The sequence below is a fragment of the Haliotis rufescens genome, unplaced genomic scaffold, assembly GCF_023055435.1.
Source record: "Haliotis rufescens isolate VD_foot unplaced genomic scaffold, xgHalRufe1.0.p SCAF_15, whole genome shotgun sequence".
Lineage (NCBI taxonomy): Eukaryota > Metazoa > Mollusca > Gastropoda > Lepetellida > Haliotidae > Haliotis > Haliotis rufescens.
In genome coordinates, this window is record NW_025963835.1 from 13,697,050 (window position 1) to 13,711,548 (window position 14,499).

The 14,499-nt window shown below is 40.2% G+C and overlaps 1 protein-coding gene across 1 annotated transcript in view; it reads right to left on the reverse strand.

Annotated features, from left to right (window-relative positions):
- The window catches only part of LOC124118063 (von Willebrand factor D and EGF domain-containing protein-like), a 53,777-nt gene extending 47,024 nt beyond the window's left edge, over nucleotides 1-6,753 (reverse strand). The window contains exon 1 of the mRNA XM_048396165.1: nucleotides 6,554-6,753. The gene's annotated coding sequence lies outside the window, so the exon portion shown is untranslated. The remainder of the gene's footprint in view (nucleotides 1-6,553) is intronic.
- Nucleotides 6,754-14,499: the final 7,746 nt, after the last annotated feature.

The window sequence follows — 14,499 nt, forward strand, 5'->3', positions numbered from 1 at the left end:
ATAGTGAAATGTAGACACCAAGGATTGGAGCTGCTGCAAAATTGTTTGACACAAAGGAAAATTTGAAGCCATAGAGTCTTTTGGAGTGTTTATTTGGGCATGCAATACCATTGAGGGGCTATTCGCATAGGATTAACGCATTTTCAAATGCGATTTGAAAGGACATCACTGTCGCTACCTTTTGAAAAGCAGAAGATATTTTTCAGTCAATTCGTGTCCCACGCCCTGCGATGATACCAGCATTATTAGTGTTGACAAAGAAAAGCATAAAGATGTTTTTTGTGAATTTTTCACTCTTTGAAATGTAGCATGTTTACGACATTACACATACTAATACCTTCAAAACAAACCATAATAGCAGACAAAAGTGAAACCTAAACTATTAGATTTCCACGGTTGTTTTTTTCTTGATGGTTATAATTCAACATGACGAGAAACTGTATGACGGTATGACGTGATACTGACGCTACATGTTACCCGACTCTCTCTATATAGCGCATAACCTTCACACTAGACAATACATTACACACACGTCTTCATATTTATTTACAATGCAAGCGATACACCAAACATACTCACCCCGTCTCCCTCACCGACCCTCACTCTAATACAACACATATATACACATATCCACACACAGATACATGTATACACAACGCCGCCCCTCCCCCCTCCCCACACTCACACCGACGCTAATGCAACCTTAATACTAGAACATTTATATAGATATATATATGTATATCCTCTACTCCCTCCCCCCTCACCGACCCCTTCTCTTCGTGCTCTTCCATCCCCCCGACGGAGGAGAAATCTTGATTCGTCGCTGAACAAGACATCTCTCCTCTTATTTGAGGCCATACCTTGTCTTGACGGCACCAATGCTGTCGTTGTTTAACGAAGTTGACCGCTCAATATGACGCGTCGAATAGGTCTTGCTCGTAGACCTGCTGCTCTTAAACAGTTTCGTACTGTTTGGTCGGAGGTTCAGTGCAGTCCGGGTATTTGGGATACGGTTGAGCTGGTTGTGGATGTAGCAATCTCGGGTGGGGGGTGGTTACTTTGGGTCGTCCCGACCTTAGCCGATCACGTGTTGACCCATACTGTTCAAACCGATCCCATAGCCTTAAGATGGTGCTGGGCGGTACATTGAAAGCCCTGGCTACGGCGGATCGGGACTCCTCTGCCTGGAAGCGGCCTATGGCGTTTCTGGCACTTCTGTTAATCTTGGCATGTTGTTGAATTGTCACTGCTCGATTGACGCAGATGCCAGGCAATCTAAAACCCTGCACTTTAATACCGTCCAATGTGCTGCTGCATGTGCAATGCATGCAGCTCCATGGCAAATTTGTTAATGCACTGGCTGCGTTTTTCCGAATCGTACGTGTTTCCCGACTAATGGTTAGCATGTCCTTGTTGTGATCTTTTTGTTCCGGGAAATTAGTCACTGACACTACAACATATTAAACCTCTTCCTTTTGCACCTTTTGGTCCACTAAAATAGCTTTTATACCCAAAAATATCCATATTTCGGGTTTTTTTAAGAGTATATAATCTAACTCTCATACAGGTCATGGCAGCCAGGTCACACCCTACATGTTTGCACACCACACATGCTTGCCATCATCCACCCCACCTAACCCCACCACATCCCACCTCCAGTGAACCCACCTCACACGCAGGGCCACAAACATTACATTCAAACCATAATGCGTTCACCTTCGCCTAGATCTATCCACACCTACATCTATAAACATGCATAAAAACTATGCACATGAAGACAAATTAATAATGTTTAAGACATTAAGCATGTGCAGTTATAAAAACTACTTGTTTTTATGCTTACTATTAATTGTCTAAACATCGTCGTCATCTTCGCGTCCATGACTATTAATAAAATGTACAATTTGGTCTTCAGGACAAAGTTGTAGGAAGGCAGGTTCCGTGTCTGTTACTTCTTTCCATGAATTATACCGCAAATCTGAATAAAACGTACAACTAACGAGAAAACGAGTTTCGTCTCTGATTTCGCTGCAACTACAATAATTGCAAACTCAATCATGTGGAGGTGTTTTAGGGCGAGAATATCTACGTAATTCTACTTCTACTTCTACTACTACACAGCGACATTTAATCATAATTCTTCGCTGAGATCTACTGAGAATTGCACCAACACATGGCTCAACTTGTAGTGTATCTTTAAACAGACGGTGTGTACGGAGTATGTTGCCTTTGAGTTGGCCCCTGTCGTTCCACTATTTATGAAAGAAAATGTAAACTGTGTTACATTGATGATATTGGAGATGAATCTCACTATATTTTTAAATGTCCATATTTTACTAAAGAAATAATTTGTATATCCCACCTACATATTCTAAAAGACCTAATATGATTAAATTTCAAAGACTTTTCACTTGTAAAAATCCCTTAGTAAATTCTGTAAATATGTAATGCAAATTGAAAAATCTTCCGGCTGACCACATATCCGCTATTATAATGTGTATTTTGCTGTCATTTTGTACCTCATGTGCCGAGAATCTCGGCCTGAGCGTAATAAAGTTCTTTTCTGCCTACTAATTACTGAGCTGCCCAATACTGTCATACTGTGGGCAGAGTAAGCTACTCCAATTCGTTCAGTGATACAGATTAACCAGATAATGACTGTGTTTGTAAGTTGCGTTTAATCTGTGTCGGGTTGCAGGTGTTTTATTAGGCAAGACCAGGGGTAGTTTTTTTCAATGAAACCTTTTAACCGTTGAGTTTGTTTTGCATTCATTTCATTAAATACATTGTTAGGTAGACTAATAACACGTTATATAGATTAAACATCTTCCTAACCTGAGTATAATCTCCCATGTACTCTAAGTACCGTACTATATTACTTTGGGGAGACTTTGAATATATTTTTTGAGTTCACATTATATGCTGTCGGAATGACTTTACAATACAATACAATACAATATAGTTTATTAAAGTCTCACCATTTGTACAGCAGGGGTTTAAATAAAGCATTTTAAATATCTTAAAACTTAGAAGTACAAATGCCACCAAAGGGGGTTACGAGAGACTATATCTTACACAAATGTAAGTGCTTTATAAAATAATAATAATAAAATAATAACTTTACACAAATCCCTGCGTCAATGGACCCGTAACGATCCGGGTGTGGGTGTGTGTGTGTGGGGGGGGGGGGGGGGGGGGGGGGGGTGGACAGATCTTCAGCCACCAATTCTTGGCATAAAAGGGTGACAGCGCTTGTCGTAAGAGGCGGGATCGGGTGGTCAGGCTCACTGACTTGGTTGATGCACGTCATCGTATCCCAATTGCGTGGATCGATGCGCATAATGTCAATCACTGGATTATCTGGTCCCGACTCGATTATTTACAGGCCTCCGTAATATAAATCTGAAATATTGCTGGGTGCAGCGTTAAACAACTAACAAACAAACACAACTTTGAGGAATTCACAACAATCACTATGATGAGGTCTGCCTATCTTGCAATCAACCTGAATCCAGTTACTTGAAAGTCACACCCGGGCTTGGTTAAAACAAGAAATGCAGTTAGATCCGCTATATGTTGTAGATCTCCTGTAGTCAAGAGATGCAATAGCGAGGCAGAGCTATATCAATTTATGAGGGCCAGACAGCTACTCGAACATATATAAATAGAGCAGCCAAAGATAAAAATGAAATCATATCAACACAAAAAGAGAAAGAGTATGAGTACTAAAACTTGCAATAGATATGTGTACCCTACGCACACACATGAATCCCATTCGACAGTCTACAACACACGAGAAACTGTCAAACAAGTTTGGGTACCCCTTGTGTTCAGGCAAGTTATTTAGTTCAATAATTTTGTATTAAAAATCCTTTTCAATTTGTTCTCACCATTTTCCCTATTCCATGCATGTTTATGTTGCTACATGCTATTGCTCGTGTTCCCAAAGTATAATAAAACACTTTAATGTTTCTTCTTCCTAATCTAACGTCATAACATTTCAGGTCATTACCATCATCTAATACACAAAAGATGATACATATTTTATTCGGTTTTATTGTCTATGCGGTCTTACAATTGATTTTATTAGTTTTTAAATCTTATGCCTGGTTCATATTTTCACAAACAGGGCCGTTAGCTAATATAAGGAATGCAACATCCAGTTGAGGACTGAATACGACACACGTTAGTCTGTTAACGAACTTTTTAAATGAATATTTTGAATAAGCCGTTAATACGCCAATTGTGACAGGGATGATGGTATGGTAGCTGTAGGAGACAGATTGACAGTCGTTGTTACATGAGTCACCAGGTTATTAGTACGGCCTTGGCCTTGTTGATTGTTACTATACTTTGAGGATTTCTGTGGACAGTGGCGGACGTAATTCAAACTCCTTCCACACCAACACCGCAGCAAATATATTTGTACCGATTACTCTTACGGACACGCGAAACGGACGACACTGTGTAAACTGGGCGGCTCCTCACAACATACTTTTAATGAATGACCAATTAAACGATGACACACATCAGGATCGCGAAGAAAAGTCGTTCTCGTTGAATATATCAAGCCACCAATTCATCTTTCATAAACTTTTTGTGTCTTTGTGCTTAATATATCCACATATCAACGAAAATATGTAATACATGTATCCACAAAAAAATATACATATACAGGCTAGGTATTTGCCCACAGTTACACCTGCATAGCTGTTTGTTCACGCGTGGTGTGGCAGATTGTATTTGACCGAGAGCAGGTATTGTAGAATCACCTGTAAATAAGGCCGACACTGTAATTAGATACAACGTACTTATGAGAATATGAGAATCATCACAAGAAGGCTGTTGCGTTTTTCTTTAGTGTTACCATTATCATACCAAAACTGGCAATGCATTTAAAAGTTGCTTTCGTGTCACAATGTTCACTCAAGTTTTCCTCGGTCGCATTGAAACATAATTCCCATTGGTCAGTTCGACACCGCATGTAATTAAGTAATTATTTCGAGATTTCGTTAGAATGTGAGATATTCAGCCAGACGTTAACTATGCAATGAAAGGCGAATCGTTTTTTGTTTCCATCAAAATACGCGCACGTGTACCTGTATATTGCATACCTAGTGTCACTTACTTTCCCAGTGTGATGTACCAACGAGTCATAAAATTGGGAAATGAAAAAGAAACTAACTAAACTTTAATGTTGTGGGAAATAACGCCAATGAATTGGTGTACAAGCGCATGAATTCGTATGATAAACTGTCAAAACGTTTTGAGAGGTAAGGCCGGGTTCATTACAGATCGTTACACTATTATATGTAAAACAGGTGAAATCTGTAAACTTCAAAAAAAGGAAACATCCAACCAAAGGCCCTTTGAGCAAAGGAAAATATTCTCGCGCATGGGTCAAACCTTTTTTCGCCCATGGGCGAAATACTTCAATAACGCTATAAAATCGTTGAATTAAGTTAAAATGAGTTACATTATGTGTCATGATACTTGTAAGCACATCTGTATGTATTTACGAAACAAAACCATGAGTTTTGAGAAAAGGAAAATATTATCTCCCGTTTTCTTCCTTGGTATGTTCCCATGAAAACAGCATGTTTAATTTGGTAAATCCCTTTGACGGAGACTGGGTAAAGACCGTAGAGTTTCTGGACTATTGGGTTTCCAGAATTAAGATGGGACGTGTTATATTTAAGTATGCCTGTACACACAGTGAGACGTAAATACAATATCTGTCTGTCTGTCCATAAATTCTTTTCCTTAACAAAGAACTTGCTATTTCAGTTCCCAATTCAAAATAGCGCGATTAAATCTACAGGTAACCTTGCACTACATTGACAAAACACAGTATGCTTATTTCCTAAATAAAACGACGAACTTTGTTACATCTTTCACTGAACATACTTATATGGTGGCTAACTAAACATTGAGCTCGAAATAATTTATGAAGGTTATAGTACAAGCACAATACTCACATACATATGCTTTTTGTGTACTTTATGTAAAGTTAGTAGGTTATGAGAGCTTGTAAATAATTAGAAAAAGAGAGAAATATTGCCCATTTATACTACCCAGCTGTATTTTGATGGTCATACGAAAGTGCACGAATTAGTATCTTAATTATCCTGTAAACTGTAACTAGTTTTCAAAGTATGAATATGTATATTATTTACAACCTCGCTTTCACTTAATTCAATGAGGTCACACACGTTAAAAATAGCTTTGGTAAGAAATCTATCAGAGCTTCATAGCATGATCATATTCATAAAATAATCATGTCAATGCCATTATTTTACGCCTATTGCTTAGAATCATAAAGTACATCGTAAGTGTCAATGCCAATTATGTGCCTTTCATCAACCGCAACATTTTAACGATTCTAAGCATACGATGACGCAAATTACCCACCAGGAATAAATAGAGAAAGCATACCTGCGTTCTAAAACAAACAGATCACAATTCTTTGGCAACTTCTCATTTTTTAAGAATTCATTGTTCTAAGCATGCGATTACGCACATTAACCACCAGGTATAGATAGAGAAAACATACCTTCGTTCTAAAAGAAACAGATCACAATCCTTTGGCAGCTTCTTATTTAACCATATTCTCGTGAATAGCTGAGCTACTTGTTTCTGCGCCGCTTGTAGAGACCCTACACCAACAGTGGGCTTAAATATACTTTATGGGTGGGCGGAGCTTCTGCGACCAGTTGACTTGTATTTTGTGAGCATTGCACAAAATGTGAGCACCCCAACACACAAGTACACCGCAGTGACAGGTTACAGCGCGCGTTGACGCTGCATTGTTTGTATCTGAACAAGTTTTCCTTCTTTATCAATAGGCAAACTATCGTTATCGCGGACATTCTGTTTCAAGAGGAAATATGTACCGCAAAACCCGCGATCTTAACTCGGTCACAGCCAGCTTGGGTCTCAATGAAGTCAATGTTTTTTTGCTGATTTGCACTATAAACCTGAATTAATCTGATGAATTATTAACAGAGGAATATTCAGTTATCGAACATTACCACCTCTACCTCTCTCCCATTTTCTCCCTCTCTCTCTACCTCTGTCTACCTCTCTCTACCTCTGTCTTCCTCTGTCTACCTCTCTCTACCTCTTTCTATGCCTCTTTCTCTACCTCTCTCTCTCAAGATGAGTCAACATATATACTTGCAGAACACGAAACACAAAAGGGATACATTCGGTATTCAACGTCAAAATAGTCGACTTAGTGGTACAGCATTTGTAAATCTAAAGCCATGTTACAGTCATAAAAAACGCAGTGTGTTTGCAAAACGTTGGTGGCAGGAACATATGGTTCAGTTCAAAATAAGGAATCGCTTCGGACATGTGTATGTATGTGTGTGTGCGCGTGTGTGTATGTATGTGTGTGTGTATGTGTATGTATGTGTGTGTATGTATGTGTGTGTATGTATGCGTATGTATATGTGTGTGCGTGTGTGTGTATGTATGCATGTGTATGCGTGTGTGCGTGTGTGTGTGTAGTGTGTGTTATGTCGTTGGTTGACTAAGTACCGATACGATACAGGGTTCCTGTATCGACGAGCTCACGTATTGCGTTCTATATATAGATACATGTACATGAACAGAATCTATCACTTATACACAATACCTTCAGATTCAATTTAACTGTACACTGATTCCAATCCCCCTGGAATCTAGTATATACTATCATATATAAACTATTTTGATCTGCTATGGGCTGCAATACTGGATTTTAAGAGCCTTTTCGATAAGATGTTTCCAGACGTATACACTGCAACAATGGTATAAAACAAGTGATCGACATATTTAACTCACAAAGTGTTTAGGAAAACAAAAGCTCTGCATTTTGCAACCAAACACGCGCATGATGTGCAACACACAAAAGGGTCTAGAATATCAGTACACATCAACTACATACCAGAAGTCCAAAAGTGTTTGGAACTTTAACACGTTCTTGAAAAGAGTGGAAAATAGTTACATCCCCTCTTTCGCGCGTCAATAACATGACGTACGTTTCCAACAAATTTACTGTCGATAGTTATATCAAAATGACTAGGAGTCAATGACTGAATAAGGCATTATTCAAAATAGTTATGTTGAACGTTGTGTGATAACAAGTGAACATGTCACGGGGTTAAATTATCAGACAAGGATTGAACACTTTTTTACGGCGTAGTCACTTATTGGACGTCCAATAGTGGGGAGGAAGTATCTGCAAGTCTTATAAACACGGATATTATTTTAGACGACTTATTATTAGCTGAGGTAATGATAAGGCTCAGTTATTATGAAAACATTTGTAATAAACAGTCTTGTATTGTTAAAAGACATGTTACAGTATCATTTACTTTTGAAACATGTATACGCGTGATATTTGTTCATAACGTAATTGTGCAGTCATTTGATTATGAATAAAGGTGCAACTTAACCACACATATTCTCCCATGAGCATACGTTTTGCATTTTGTAAGCCTGAAATCAAATTCTCAATCCCTACATTGCCCCAACTCTGAGCCATTTTAAGTTAGAAAATACAGTAGGTCTGAGTTAACAAATGCGGCGGTGGGCGGTGATAGTGGTAATTGAACAGCAATGTTTATCTCATCGCCATGTGCTACTTATTACGTCAATATTTGGCTGACGTGGTTGCTACAAACTAACGCGCCCAAGCTGGTAATATAACCCAATTATATTACCCAACCATTAAAATCTATGCCATTTTTGGTCAATGGGCAATCTCCCATTTATCTATGAGCGAACATAAGATAAACATGAACCCGGTCATAATAGATTTCAAGTGTATTTATATCCGTGTAATATATGCAATATGGCAGCATTTACGATAAATAAACATGCCAATAAATACACAAAAGCATACATTTGTAATACATGTTCACAGTCACTTCATGTACCTCTACTTCAACTCCCGAGTGAAAAAGTGCAAATTTGACGGTCAGATGACACGTGTATGTCTAACGATTGTTCTCGGAATACAGGTTCGGTTCCTAGCGTGAATAAATTTGGACAATACTGTTCTTAGGTATGGCATGTGTGCAATACATGAATGTCTACTGCTATCTGCAATAACTGAATTTCTACCCCTGTGTGCAATACCTTTATGTCTGCTTCTGTGTCCAATACCTGAATATCTACTTATGTGTGCAATACATGAATGTCTACTACTATCTGCAATGCCGGGCTGTTTGCTTCTGTGTGCAATACCTGTATGGCTGCTTCTGTATGCAATACCTTTATGTCTGCTTCTGCATGCAATACCTTTATGTCTGCTTCTGCGTGCAGTACCTGTATGGCTGTTTCCGTGTCAAATACCCGAATCTCTACCTCTGTATGCAATACCTTTATGTCTGCTTCTGTATGCAATACCTTTATGTCTGCTTCTGTGTCAAATACCTGAATCTCTACTTGTGTGTGCAGTACCTGAATCTCCACTTTTGTGTGCAAAACCTCAATCTCTACTTCTGTGTGCAATACCTGAATCACAACTTGTGTTTGTAACACCTTTATTTCTACTTCTATGGGCAATACCTGAATCTCTACTTCTGTGTGCAATACCTGAATCTCCACTTCTGTGTGCAATACCTGAATCTCCACTTCTGTGTGAAATACCCGAATCTCTCCTTCTGTGTGCAAAACTTGAATCTCTACTTCTGTGTGCAATACCTGAATATCTACTTCAGTATACAATACGTCAATATCTACTTTAGTGTGCAATACCCGAATCTCTACTTCTGTGTGCAATACCTGTATGTCTGCTTCCGTGTCAAATAACTCTGAGTCAATCCCTACTTCTGTGTGAAATACCTGAATCTCTTCTTCTGTGTGCAATACCTGCATCTCTACTTCTGTGTGCAATATCTGAATCTCTACTTCTGTGTGAAGTACCCGAATCTCTCCTTCTGTGAGCAGTACCCTAATCTCTCCTTCTGTGTGCAATACCCGAATCTCTACTTCTGTGTGCAATACCCGAATCTCTCCTTCTGTGTGCAATACCCGAATCTCTCCTTCTGTGTGCAATACCTGAATCTCTACTTCTGTATGCAATACCTGAATCTCTACTTCTGTGTGAAATACCTCAATCTCTACTGAGGTGAGGTGAAATAAGGTTTAACGTCGCGGCCAAGATTATTGCACTTATATAGCGACGTGCATGTACGTGTGTGTGTGTGGCTGCTTGTACTAGTCCTGACTGATGCCGATTTATAGTGCTAGCCCACTATGATACCATGCCGCAGTTTAACATGAATACCCCACTCAGACACAGTATATTGACTCCGAGCCGACCAGTCCTTGCTTTAGCCCATTAATGCCGAGCGCCAGACAGGGTAACAACAAGTGCCATCTTTTAACGTCTTTTGGTTTGATACGGCCGGGGATCGAACCCCGGACCTTCCGCTCTCCGGGCGGACGCTCTACCACTAGACCACGGAGGCGGTTCAGGAATGTGTTGATATGTTGCAGGGATGTGTTGACGTGCTGTAGGCATGGGTTAACATGCTGTAGGAATGGGTTGACATGTTGTAGGAATGTGTTGGCGTTCTGTAGGAATGGGCTGACATGAAGTAGAAATAGGCTGACATGATGTAGGAATTGGTTGCCATGCTGTAGGAATGGGATGACATGCTGTAGGAATGGGATGACATGCTGTAGGAATGGGTTGCCATGATGTAGGAATGGGATGACATGCTGTAGGAATGGTATGACATGCTGTAGGAATGGGTTGACATGCTGTAGGAATGAGTTGACGAACTGTAGGAATAGGATGACATGCTGTAGGAATAGGTTGACGTGCTGTAGGAATGGAATGACATGCTGTAGAAATGGGTTGGCATGCAGTAGAAATGGTATGACATGATGTAGGAATGGGTTGACGTGCTGTAAGAATAGGTTGACATGTTGCAGGAATGGGTTGACATGTTGCATGAATGGGTTGACATAAAGTAGGAATGGGATGACTATCTGTAGAAATGGGTTGACTCGCTGTAGGAATGGGCTGACATGCTGTAGGAATGGTATGTCATGCTGTAGGAATGGTATGCCATGCTGTAGGAATGAGTTGACGTGCTGTAAGAATAGGTTGACATGCTGTAGGAATGGGATGACTAGCTGTAGAATTGGGTTGACTCGCTGTTGCAATGGGCTGACATGCTGTAGGAATGGTATGCCATGCTGTAGGAATGAGTTGACGTGCTGTAAGAATAGGTTGACATGCTGTAGGAATGGGATGACTAGCTGTAGAATTGGGTTGACTCGTTGTAAGAATGGGCTGATATGCTATAGGAATGGGCTGACATGCTGTAGGAATGGGTTGACATGCTGTAGGAATTGGTTGATATGCTGTAAGAATAGGTTAACATGCTGTAGGAATGGCTTGACGTGCTGTAAGAATAGGTTGACATGCTGTAGGAATGAGTTGACGAACTGTAGGAATGGGCTGACATGCTGTAGGAATAGGTTGACGTGCTGTAGGAATGGAATGACATGCTGTAGAAATTGGTTGGCATGCAGTAGAAATGGGTTGACGTGCTGTAGAAATGGGTTGGCGTGCAGTAGGAATGGGTTGACGTGCTGTAAGAATAGGTTGACATGCTGTAGGAATGGGATGACTAGCTGTAGGAATGGGATGACTAGCTGTAGAAATGGGTTGACTCGCTGTAGGAATGGGCTGACATGATGTAGGAATGAGTTGACGTGCTGTAAGAATAGGTTGACATGTTGCATGAGTGGGATGACTAGCTGTAGGAATGGGATGACTAGCTGTAGAAATGGGTTGACTCGCTGTAGGAATTGGCTGACATGCTGTAGGAATGGTATGACATGCTGTAGGAATGGTATGACATGCTGTAGGAATGAGTTGACATGCTGTAGGAATGGTAACACGTGCTGTAGAAATGGGTTGACTCGCTGTAGGAATGGTATGACATGTTGTAGGAATGGTATGACATGCTGTAGGAATGAGTTGACGTGTTGTAAGGATAGTTTGAGATGCTGTAGGAATGGGATGACTCGCTGTAGAATTGGGTTGACTCGCTGTAAGAATGGGCTGATATGCTGTAGGAATGGGATGACTAGCTGTAGGAATGGGATGCCATGATGTAGGAATGGGTTGCCATGATGTAGGAATGGGATGACATGTTGTTGACTTTCTGTAGGAATGAGCTGACATGAAGTAGAAATGGGTTGACGTGCAGTAGGAATGGGCTGACATGCTGTAGGAATAGGTTGACATGCTGTAGGAATGGGTTAAAATGCTGTAGGAATGGGACGAGTAGCTGTAGAATTGGGTTGACTCGTTGTAGGAATGGGCTGATATGCTGTAGGAATGGGATGACATGCTGTAGGAATGGGTTGCCATGCTGTAGGAATTGGTTGACATGCTGTAAGAATAGGTTAAAATGCTGTAGGAATGGCTTGACGTGCTGTAAGAATAGGTTGACATGCTGTAGGAATGAGTTGACGTGCTGTAAGAATAGGTTGACATGCTGTAGGAACAGGATGACTAGCTGTAGAAATGGGTTTACTCGCTGTAGGAATGGGCTGACATGCTGTAGGAATGGGATGACTAGCTGTAGGAATGGGATGCCATGCTGTAGGAATGGGTTGCCATGCTGTATGAATGGGATGACATGTTGTTGACTTTCTGTGGGAATGGGCTGACATGAAGTAGAAATGGGTTGCCTTGCTGTAGGAATTGGTTAACATGTTGTAGAAATCGATTTTTAAATTTAGGAAATGGTGACATTTACATGCATGTCAATTATTAGGATGTGACAGTTATGATACCCCACAAAATACAAAGGGGAGATACATTCTACCGAATTGAAGTCATATGAACGCGTGTGCACCATTTTGATAGTTCAGCATTATTGCAATGGCAAGTCAACAATCGTGAAACCCCAGTGTGTTGCGCAGTCATTCCTTTATATAATACCATTTCAGTGTGACAACTCTCCACAGAACTGACAAGAACTTTCCAATAGTCAACTTCCCCTTGCACACCCTTTCAGCTACTTTCGAGCATGCTCTTTCAACCAAGATTGCAAAGGGCGTCTTGCTCAAAAGTTGTTTGAACAGGGTTACAACACTCAAGGCCTCAGAAAAGCCTTCAAAACGTTTTATGATACATATCTTGAGGACAATTCCACATTGTACGCATTGGTGACATTTTGAACTTCCACCGCCATTTCTGCCCTGTTTCTTTCCTGTGAACAAGAAACTCGCGGTTGCATGCGTTTGTTTCACGAACACCTGGCAGCGTCTCTGTTTCATAGTGTTTCATAAACACATGCTCATGATAGAGTAGGAAACGTACAATGGATAGACTTATTATGATTATGGAGAGAACTTTGGAGTTTGTATTTGAGACAATACCTTGTTCCCAAAAAAAGAAACTGGAATTGATGCACATGTGAAAATACATCGGAATGAATATTGAGTTACGCCGCAGCCAGCATCAATCCGGTAAATAATGAAGTCTGGTTGGTTGCATGGGTGAATAACTTCGGTTTAATGCCGCTTTGAACAGTATATTTGAGTTTTGACATTGCGTGTTGTTTGATGTGGGAGGAACACCTTAGACTTTTACCACTTTGGTAAAACCCAAGAGCATCGGTGTGGTGCTGACAAACATAATCAAGTGTAACCGGGATTCTGGCACGTCTAAGGAACGCAAGTCTGCGCAGTGAATGCCAGCGTCTTCGACAACTGGGGCCATATTTGTCATTAACAAAGCTTAAGTCAGTTAAAAAATAAGTTTTCTTGTTTTATTGACTGAAGAGTTTAGGAAAAACTTAATCGCATTGATCAATGAATCTACACTGAACTGTTGTCATTTTTGGATCTTAACGCCATTTTTGCGTTCTCTCCAAAGACCACAGACAAACTACAATAAATATAATTCTACCATGACATTGATGAATGCTTGATTCTGATTGGTTAAAAAGAGGTTTCCTTTTTGCTACGGAAACCCCTTTCAAATATATTAAGCCTTTTCACACAAAAAACGTGCGTATGAATACATAGATAGCCTACATATCGATTCACAGAAAATGGCTGCCGATCGATCACCCCCATATGAACTGTAAAACATATCTATATTTCCTCTAATACACGCTGGGTCTCTAATACCAGACGGGTCTCTAATACACGCCGAGTCAAGGGCTCTTGCGAAATTAATAGACGGCGTATAGTGTCAAATAGAGGAAATACGGTAGTTTGATATCGGATATTTGGGGCGTTCTAGGCCGCAACCCTGACTGCTTCGATGATGACATTAAAAGATTTAACGAAGGCATATCTTTTGCATACAAATGAAATGTTTATGAAACTGTTAGAGAAATGTTCTATGGTGAACAGAATCGGAACAAGTTAAGCTATTTCCTCATTGTAACAACCGACAATGAAAGTAAAATATAACACCATAAAAATTGTTTGAAAAAACAACATCACATCAGCAGGGATAGTTAGTCA